General features: G+C 43.3%; 1 pseudogene; it reads left to right on the top strand.

The window, feature by feature from the left end:
* Positions 1–9,051: 9,051 nt before the first annotated feature.
* Positions 9,052–9,154, top strand: LOC133500084 (U2 spliceosomal RNA; annotated as a pseudogene).
* Positions 9,155–11,172: the final 2,018 nt, after the last annotated feature.

Below are 11,172 nucleotides of genomic sequence, written 5' to 3' on the forward strand. Positions count from 1 at the left end.
CTGTCACTGATGTCGACTTCTCTTTTTCTGTTTTCTTTCTCTAGTCCACGAGATTGGGCTTCTTTTCACGTTGATTACTTAGGGTTAGTACTTTATTTTACTTCATTTGGGTTTTGGTATTCCTATGTTCAGAGCTGTGGGAACTATAGAGGAATAAAGTTGATGAACCACACAATGAAGTTATGGGAAAGAGTGGTGGAGGCTAGACTCAGGACAGAAATAAGTATCTGCGAGCAACAGTATGGTTTTATGCCTAGAAACAGTCCCACAGATGCATTATTTGCCTTGAGGATGCTAATGGAAAAGTACAGAGAAGGTCAGAAGGAGCTACATTGTGTCTTTGTGGATCTAGAGAAGGCCTATGACAGAGTACCAAGAGAGGAACTGTGGTACTGCATGCATAAGTCTGGTGTGGCAGAGATGTATGTTAAAATAGTACAGGACATGTATGCTGGCAGCAGAACAATGGTGAGGTGCGCCTTAGGTGTGACAGAGGAATTTAAGGTGGAGGTGGGACTGCATCAGGGATCAGCTCTGAGCCCCTTTCTGTTTGCAATGGTAATGGGTAGGCTGACAGATGAGGTTAGACTGGAATCCCCTTGGACCGTGATGTTCGCAGATGATATTGTGATGTGCAGTGAAAGCAGGGAGCATGCGGAGGAACAATTAGAAAGATGGAGACATGCACTGGAAAGGAGAGGAATGGAGATTAGCCGAAGTAAAACAGAATATATGTGCGTGAATGAGAAAGGTGGAGGGGGAAGAGTGAGGCGACAGGGAGAAGAGATAGCGAGGGTGGAGGACTTCAAATATTTAGGGTCAACTATACAGAGCAATGGTGAGTGTGGTAAGGAAGTGAACAAACGGGTCCAAGCAAGTTGGAACAGCTGGTGGAAGGTGTCTGGTGTGTTATGTGACAGAAGAGTCTCTTCTAGGATGAGGGGCAAAGTTTACAAAACAGTGGTGAGGCCTGCCACGATGTACGGATTAGAGACGGTGGTACAGAAGAAACAACAGGAAGCAGAACTGGAGGTAGCAGAAATTAAGATGTTGAGGTTCTCGCTCGGAGTGAGCAGGTTGGATAGGATTAGAAATGAGCTCATTAGAGGGACAGCCAAAGTTGGATGTTTAGGAGACAAGATTCGAGAGAGCAGACTTTGATGTTTTGGACATGTTCAGAGGCGAGAGAGTGAGTATATTTGTGGAAGGGTGCTGAGGATGGAGCTGCCAGGCAAAAGAGCGAGAGGAAGACCAAAGAGAAGGTTTATGGATGTGGTGAGGGAAGACATGAGGGCAGTTGGGGTTAGAGAGGAAGATGCAGGAGATAGGCTAAGATGGCAAAAGATGACACGCTGTGGCGACCCCTAACGAGACAAGCTGAAAGGAAAAGGGGGTTTAGATATTCCTCTTCACTTTGTTTCTGTTTTATAATTTTTAAAATGAAGTTACTTATTGTATTTTTACTTTAGTATGAATTGGTTTCCAAGTTATTTGGTTAATTACTTTTAAAATATTTTATATTTTATGTGGTTGTTGGATATTTAGTCATCTTAATAACTGAATTGAATATAATATATGTAATTGTATTTGATCAAACTTTTAAAGTCACAATCATTGTTTTGAAATCATATAGTTTTCAGAAATTGTCATCTAATGAGAACACATCAAACTTCTTCCAAATGCTGGAAAGCTTTGAAATTTTTCAAGGAGAGTGTTGAAATGACACGCGCTAACATTCGAACATTGTCACCTATGAGCTAACATATGGTAACATGCTAACTTATGATAACATTTACTCATCTAACTACCAAAAGATCATACAGTAACATAGACCAAAGTGAAATGGATGGATGGATGAGTGGATGTGTTGCTACCATGTGAAGGTGATTACTTAGGAAGAAAATGTCACAAAGAACGAATAGACAGGTCATTGATGTACTTTCCGACAGGCAATGGAACAGCATTTCCTCTGTTTGTTCTCTCTGTCTGTCAATATACATTGCTGGCATGGGTGGATGCAGAATCCGTAAGTAGTGATGGTCAAAGTGAAGCCTCAGAAGCCAATGAGACGTTGTTTGTCATTGTGTAGGCCAAAGGTTCATTTCTCTTTGTATTGTTCACATTCGCTCTTTAATAACCCCTGCAACGCAAAACAGAAACAAAAACAAACAAACAAAAAACAAACACATATTAAGTGTTTTATGATGACGTCATTGTCCAACAGCAAGACTGAGCCTTTACGTATGAAAACTGAGATTTGACCTTAGAAAGGGCGTGGTCAAGTGATGTTTGAGACAAAGTTAAATGAAGTGAAAAATTACGGAAGCGTATTACTGCCACACCCCCTCAAAAAAAAAGGTCGGATTCACATAATTATGTGAAACGTATCAAATAATTATGTGAAACTTGAAAAAAAAAAAAAAGGTCGCGTTTCACAGCACGAATACGCTTCCGTACGTTTCAATGTTAACCATGTTAGTTGCAATTGATTTGATATACTCAAGTGCACGCTGATATCTAGTGTGCGGATTCCATAACTACAACAAGTATGATTGGGGCAGAGCCCACGACCCCAATTTGTCAAGTAGGTGGCCGATCGCAATATACTTTTGTTTGAACTATTTTTAAAAATACGTATAGTGAGCCTGTTCGCCCTTCCAAACGTCTTTTGAAATGATGCTATGAGCACATTTTTGACATTTCACCTCAGAGATAAAATGAGCAAAAATAATCGGGGGAGGGAAATGAAATGGGCTCAAATACTGTAGGCATATGAAATGGGGAGGAGAAAAAAAACAGTATCAGTAGAAACATAATGCTCCTTGCTAATTATTCATAGCAAAAGATCACGGCATTGTTGACGCCGTCGAGAGAGGTCAGAAGGTCACCAATTTTGAGGGCAGGTCAAAATCTGGGTTCATTTTCTGGCAACATGCAAGGGGACGAAGAAAAAAAAGGCAAATGAAAACGAGAAAAGGATGCTTTTACAAGCTATGAACCTTATGTTGTAGACGATGCATTAACACTATGGGGATTGGGCAAAAGTGACAAATGTCAAAGTTTCTGGGGTTTACGACATAACTCGAATCCTTGTCATAACTCCTGGAATCCTGACCACCAACCACTCCGATCACTCACTTTTTGTTGAACCGTAGGTCACACAGCGATGGGTCACCATGACAATTGTCCATTGTCTTCGGTGACATTAATGAAAGAAATGGAAAAACCGGCAGCTCTAAAGTTGGAAGTGGAAAAAACTAACAGGTTGTCTCCAAAAAGGTAGAAAGGTGAGAGAGAATGCTAAGGAAGTTGTGGAAATGAAAGCAAAAGCAAGAATGATGACAATGGGATGTGCGTTAAAGTTGTCCCGTTTGGCTGTCAAGGAGGAAAGTGTTGGTCTGATACAGTCAACACCCAAATTGCCTTCTGCGCCGCTGCCTTACTTGGAGGAGAAACGGCTTTTGGGCATTGTCTCCAACTAACCCATTTGTACCGTTACCTTACCATGAAGCCAGGTAAGCTTTAAATGAATTTCAGGCTCCAGTATTTAATGTTACGAAGTAGATGTAGATGATCATACGTCTCTCACTCGTGCACAACAGATAAACATGACTACAATTGCGGAAACTTTGGCTGCTGGAGTGACCGCCGCCATGAGAGAATTAGAAGTCTGTAGCCCAGGCCATGGAGGCCAATCCGGACCTTCCCGGTGCTGTGGTTGACCGGTGGTTGTCACATCTTAAACATCATTTGAGGAGACACGCTAAAGAAAAAGAGTATAAGGTTGACAAACACAACTTGCCATGTTGCAGTTGCAAATTCTAGAAAGCAGGCAGAAGCCACTCTTGCTCTGATCTCATCTCCCTCTGTCGGTTCCGAGTGCATGATGTATCAAGCAGGTTGATTCGTGTGTCGAGGTGCGCCCCTGGTGGCCGTAACGTGTGCTTCATTTGTGGACAGCCTGGTCATTGGGCCCGCAAGTGCAGACAGCGACCTCAAGCGTCTGAATGGAGCACGTGGCTACAATCGAGGAGGTTACAACCAACCCCAAGAGAGTCAAAACAACAGTCACAGACTCTTGCATTGTTTTGTGTTTGCACCTAACTGTCCAGCCAATCTTTTGGGCAGAGATCTCTTCATCACCACATGCCCTCTCATCAAATGCTGCCTTGATTCACTCATCCTGGAATTTCCGGATGGTAACACCTTCTGCTGCTCTGCCTCCGGTGCCACCTCCCAGTTCCCGCTTGTTGAACAACGCCCTGTGGCATGCGGCACTGCCTACATCTACTGGCAAGAGTGGATATTGACTCCAGTGGTTGAACACTTTTGGACTCTCTGGTCACCTTGGGTTCGCAACCTCAGATCTCATGATATGATAGCTGATTGTATGCATTGCACTCAGTGCTATGACAGAGCAGGAGACGAGATCTATAGTGAGGCATTTCGGGAAAAAGAAAAAAATATGGAAAGTGAACATGGGTGATTTGTTTGCAGGCAAACTAGGTGTCGCCTTTTCGCTGTTCCTGACTCTGGAACCTGGATCCTTCTATGCCTTCTTGTCACCCACATGTCTCCTTGATGGTCTCACCTCAGCACACAGCGAAGGATCTCGGTCCGTTTGTCCTGGCATGCACACAGGCCACTGCTCGGCAAAATTAATTTCACTCTATACCCCGTCACTTGATGCTTATTGGATTCAGTCCAACACATTTTTTTACCCTCTTCTGTTTTGGAGCACCAGCTTCTGGATAGGCACCATGGACGTGAAACAACCGACAGCGATTTTGCTGGTCAACTTCATGATTCCCTTCCCACATCGCTGTGGTCCATGGATCCCACTGATGTTGGTCTCTGCAACGTATCACCTGTTGTGTTTCAGATGAAACCAAACCCGGACCAATATATGTTCCAATACTCTGTAAAAAGGCTGGGAAAAAGGGGCATTTTGGAAACAATTGACGGCTTGCTCAAAGCAGGGGTGCTGTGTGAAATTCCTGGCCCTGATTTTAGCAGCCCCATCTTGTCTGTTGAAAAGAAAGACCACTGGAAAGTTTCGCATGGTCCATGACCTGCGAGCAATTAATGCGGCCGTGTCAACCCGCACTCGGCATTGTCCCAAATTACATCAGCCCGCACTCATTTCACTTGCATTGACTCGGCTAATGCTTTGTTTTGAAACATCTTGCCACTGCCGCAGCTCTTGTGATTCCTGATTACAGTCGCATATTCTATCTTGACGTGTCTGAGAAGATCAGCAGTGTTTCTGCTGCTCTTTATCGGAAAGGGGAAAGAGCAATTTGACGAGTTTGTCCGTAGGCATCAACTCCATTGGAAAAATATGAGCAAAGCATCTCACATTGTTCTTCATCACCCGCTGACTGTGCGAACATCACACAGTACAGTCCAGTACGTCACGAGTCAAGATTTTACCATAACCGGAGGAAGACAGAGGAAAATTTAAGCAATTTTAACACAACCACCTATTCATTCTCTTTACTCATGAAGGGGTAAACATGGCTGAAGGTCTGCTCGCAGGAGAAACGCATTGTGTACAAAAAACTACGGAAGAAAACTCACTCCGCACTGAACTTTGAGACAGCGCTTGACAACCCGGACTTGATTCTTTTCACAGACGGATGTTGCTTCAAAGGCAACGATGGCCTACAATCTGGATTAGCAGTAACCCAACGCACGGAAGCAGGTTTTGAAGAAGGGCAAGCAGAAAGAATTCCAGGCGCAGGTGTCAGCACAAGGAGCAGAAATTTTGGCATTAACAGCAGCTCTCAAGTTGGCAATAAACATTTACACAGATTCGGCATATGCACACATGGCAGTTCATGTTGCATTAAAAGAATGGCAGCAAAACGATTTCCAAACTGCAACCGGTACACCCGTTAAAACATCAGGACGACATTCTTGAATTGCGAGATGGTTTAATGCTCCCGACAGCGGTGACAGTCCTTAAATGCAGCGATCACTCTCGAACTAATGATTTCGTACCAGCAGATCGAGCGGCAAAAAAGGTTGCGGCGTACCGACCAACACCCCAACTAAATGTAAGTGAGTCTGAATGTGACAATCAACAAGAGGTGACAGTAAGTTGTGGCAGGAAAATGCAAGTCCAGAAGAAAAGTGTGTGGAAGTCGAAAGGGGTCGTCAAAGCTGATGATGGCATATGGCGAAAAGAGGGAAAGTGCATTCCATCTCAGACACAATTGAAAAATCTAATTTCTGAAACCCATGGAACATGCCATGTAGGTGTGGATGAAACACTGAGACGACTCCAAGCCTGGTGGCATCCTTTCATGAGACAATATGTTCAAGGTGAACTGCAGGACTGCAGCATTTGCAGTAGGTATAACAGTATGCCTACAACGAAACCACACCAGGGAGTCTACGATCCGGATGTAGACGCCCCTGGTCAGATGATTTCAATAGGGTTTCACTGACATGATTAAAACAGTGTCAGGTTACCAGTATTTGCCAGTCACAGTAGTTTCCTTTTTGGGATGACCAGAGACGTATCCCTGCAAATCTGAAACTGCAAGCGTAGTGTTAAAACATTTGGTTAATCACTACATTCACAACCAGAAACTCCCCTCAAAATGAATACTTGTGAATCTGTGTGGTTAAAAGTAATTAAACGTAAACTTACAGGGTAGGTCGGGAGACAGGCGTTGGTCGGTACACGGGAGGCTGGCGTCAGGAGTACGGAAGTGCGGGAATGAGGCAACGATCTGGCGAAGACCAGTCGTCCCCTGGGTCCTATAAATACCGGTGTAAATCAGTCAGGATGAGGCGCAGGTGTGCTGGGTAGTAATGGGCAAAGCCTCAGGAACCAATGACACATTGTTTGTCATTGTGTCAGCCAAAGGTTCATCTCTCTTTGTATTGTTTGCATTTCCTCTTTAATGACCCCTGCAGCAAAAAACAGAAACAAAAACAATCAAAAGAAAAGCCTCCATATTTAATAATGACGTCAGAGCAACATTCATTTAGCCTTCACGCATGAAAACTGAGATATCACTTTCGATAACGCAGGGTCATGCTAAGTTTATGAAGACAAAATGAAATGAAATTTAAAAGAAATTAAGACCATAGAATAGGATTGTCAACACAGGCGACAGTAAATTGTCAATGCCATTCGAGTGAGCAAGATTGGCTATAAGGTCACTTCACATCAACAGGTAATGCTAATGGAGCACTGCGGGGCCTACTCGTACATTTCCTGAATTCAAGTATTCTAACCAAATGACATTTATTTACAACTATGGCACTTTTTTTTTCCAATTGTCACGTGTCATTACTAGAAATGGCTTTTTAATGCATCCAACGTATGAGTACTGAAATAAATAAACTTGTACATACTCCATTGTATTTTAACGAGGTGTACCCGTAGGGGAAGAAAAGCGCAAACTGAAAATTCAAGCAACTTGTGAACGTTGCAATGTAAACCGTGTCCGTTGCGATTGATTATTTACTCAAGTGCATACTGCCATCTAGTGTGGCTTCCACGATTACAACAACTATGAAGATGGTAGGGTACTTCTCCAAGTGGATTGGAGTGGAGCGGAGCCCACGACCCCCAGTTTGACAAGTCGGTGGCCGATCATGAAATAATTTTGCCCGAGCTATTTTTTTCAATACGTATCGTGAGTCTGTTCGCCCTTCCAAACGTCTTTTGAAATTTTTGACATTCACCTCAGAGAGTAAATGAGCAAAAATATTGGGGAAGGGAAATGAAATGGCATCAAATGCAGTAGGCATAAGAAATGGGGAGGGAAAGAAATCATTTAGTATCAGTAGAAACAGATTGTTCCTTGCAAATTATTGATACGCAAAAGATCACGGCATCGTTGATGGTGTCCCGAGAGGTCGGAAGGTCACCAATTTTGAGGGCAGGTGAAAATCTGTCTGAATTTTCTGGCAACATGCAAAGGGACGAAGAAAAAAAATGAATGGCAAATGTGAAGGAGAAAACGACGTTTTTACAAGCTGTGAATTTGATGTTGTAGACAATTTATTGACATTATGGGAATTGGGCAAGGGCGCCACGGTGGATCAGCTGGTAAAAGCGTCGGCCTCACAGTTCTGAGGTCCTGGGTTCAATCCCGGAGCCATCTGTGAGGCGTTTGCACGTTCTCCCCGTGCCCGTGTGGGTTTTCTCTGGGCACTCTGGTTTCCTCCCACATCCCAAAAACATCCAACATTAATTGGACACTCCAAATGACCCCTGGTGTGATTGTGAGTGTGGCTGTTTGTCTCCATGTGGCCTGCAAATATGGGTGGGAACCAGTTCAGGGTGTACCCCGCCTCCTGCCCGTTGACAGCTGGGATAGGCTCCAGCACTCCCCGCGACCCTCGTGAGGATAAGCAGTGAAGAAAATGGATGGATGGAATTGAGCAAAAGTGACAAAGTTTCTGGGCTTTACGACATAACTCGAATCCTTGTCATAACTCCTGGAATCGTGACCGGTAGATCACACAATTCCCCTGGAATACTATTTTCAACCACTCCGATCACTCACTTTCTGTTGACCGTAGGTCACACAGCGATGGGTCACCACGACAACCGCGAGCAATTGTGCACTTTGGAATCCTTGCTGCATTCCACTGACACCTCACTCGGCAGTGGCCTTTTTTACACTTACAAGATGTCCTGACGTAGTTTGGTTACTCTGACAAGAACACCATTTTCTAAGTGTCGTCCCAATGATGTAGGATCTGTTATTGTAGTCCTCACTTCACAGTTAGATTTAGATCGTTCCTCTCGTTCCTCTTATCCGTGGTTAAAAGGCGTTAGGGTTGTCGCTGCGTCCCACTGGCTCGGCGGGGACCACGTGACCCAAAAACCACCAACATCGGACAACATTCGAAACCTTCAAAAAAAAACACATTTGCCATTCATTGTAAACCATTGATCACTGCTGTTTGTAAGACGTGTCCATATGTGAGTCACGAGTGATGATCATGAGGCAATGTGTTCAGCACCGTAACTTTGGCTTGTAGGCTGGAGAAACGGCTGCTCTGTCGAGGCAGCTGCCCAGCATCGCTTCTCGGCCTTTTGGCTAAGATCAAGTGTAGTATCTGTTCTGTTCTGTTTTGGCTAAGACTGCGATCGCCTCCTATCCAGCTGAGTCCTATACCTGTTGTGGTATTGGAGTCAGGTTTTAAGGAGGTAAAAAGGTGTGTTTGTGAAAAGTTGTAATTTTGAAGTGTATTTATTTTTCTCTGTTTTTAGGTCAAGTCATCAGAGGTAAGTTTTTGTCTTTTTTTGTTTGTTGTGACTTGTGCTGCCTCCGTCATGTCGGCAGGTTATGCTGGCATGCGGAGGCACCACAGTGTGCGCTTTTTATTTAAAGATGTGGATGGTGAGCGTATTTTTATGTCGAGGCTTGATTTTTCCCGAAAGCTAATCCAGCAAAGCTTGAAGTTTAAAGTCGACGCCCTAAATTGTATCTTAACATTGCCTTTCAACAAAGGTTTCGATGTGAGTTTTAGTTCTGCGGCGTATTTGCATGAATTCTGGACACGGTATGAGGATGAGAAAGCCCACTTTTCTGCATTCAATGTTGTAAAACTGACTGACAATGCGGCTAAAACTGTCATTGTCAGAATGTTTAATGAGACAGTGAGTGCAGATGACATTGTTTATTGGTTGGGTAGATATTGCACGGTAAAAGGCCAAGCTATGAAAGTGAGAGATGAGGACGGCATCTGGAATTGCAACTGGAGAGTCCCCATTCAACAATGGCAAGACTCTCAGGGTTTCCAGGGCCTGAAACATCTCCCATCAATGATAGTTTTGGGAGAAAACCGTGGTTACATTTATTACCAAGGGCAGCCCAAGCTATGCCACAAGTGTGGCAAACATGGGCACCTGGCAGAGGCGTGTCAGCAACTCATTTGTGGCAAATGCAGAGAAATTGGGCACACATTTGAAAAATGTCCCAATGGCAGAAAGTGCAATCTCTGTGGAGACTCAGACCATCTTTTCAGAAATTGCCCTGAATCTTTTGCCAACAGATTAAAGGCTGGAAAAGGAAAAATGCACGAAAAAAAGGAGAATGAAAAGGAAAAAGAAAATGGAGAACTGGAAATGAAAACTATAAATGAGGGATTGGAAGCAGGTGAGGGGGAAGAAAGGGAGAATGCTGTAATTGAGGAGGAGAATGTAGGTGGGGAGGGAGAGGGATCAGTTCAATTAATGGAGAGAAATGGGGAAAGAAGTCCGTTGGAGGAAATGCCTCCAAGTAACCCTGGTGAGACGAGCCTTACACAAATTGACGAGACGCCAACATCTTCGGTGGCAAAACGATTAGCTTCAGAACTCTCCTCTGAGTCTTCTCGAGGTTCACAAAAAAGAGGAAAGCCTACAAACTCGGACAGCTCAAACGAATCAAGAATATTTCCCTCGAGTTCTCCAAACGAACTCTCCTTTTTGAATATTGTTTTACAGTCAACCCCAAAAGATAAAAATACCATGAATGGAAGATTGCAGGAAAGTGAAGTGAAAAAGAAGGGTATTGAAAAGGCTCAAACAAACGAAGTAAAAGAAGAACTTCGATCTCTGGAAATACCAGAGCAGGCACCTTTTTAACAGTTTTTCAAATTGGAGAGTTCTTGCACGTTTTAACTTTTTAAAAAAAAAAAAAAAAAAAAATCTTTCCCATGACCGTTAGGATATCAACAATAAACGTAAGAAGCGTTAAATCTAAATTAAGAGCCCAAAGTGTTTTATCATTCCTTCCAGCTTTAAAGTCTGATGTGTTTTTACTCCAAGAGTGTGGTTTACCCTTTTTAAAATGTTACAAACAGTGGGAGGACATGTGGCCACTGCCGTCACTTTGGAGTGGCTCAAATGAAAATAAAAACGATGGAGTGGCTATTTTAATCAATAACTCTCACGTTCAGGTGAAGGGGAGCACAGTGGTAAAAGATGGAAGAGCATTGCTTGTAAACTTCAATTATATGGGTCATGATTTTACGCTCTTAAATATTTATGGTTTTAATGAAAAAAACGACAGATTTGATCTTCTAGAGAGTTTGCAATCTTACATGTTGGGTCGGGCACCTCTTATTATGGGTGGAGATTTTAATTGCGTGTTGAAAAGAGAGGACAAAAAAGGAGCTGGGGATGATTTTAAAGTTGACAAAACATCTGTTTTA

This window comes from Syngnathoides biaculeatus, chromosome 4 (assembly GCF_019802595.1).
Source record: "Syngnathoides biaculeatus isolate LvHL_M chromosome 4, ASM1980259v1, whole genome shotgun sequence".
Lineage (NCBI taxonomy): Eukaryota > Metazoa > Chordata > Actinopteri > Syngnathiformes > Syngnathidae > Syngnathoides > Syngnathoides biaculeatus.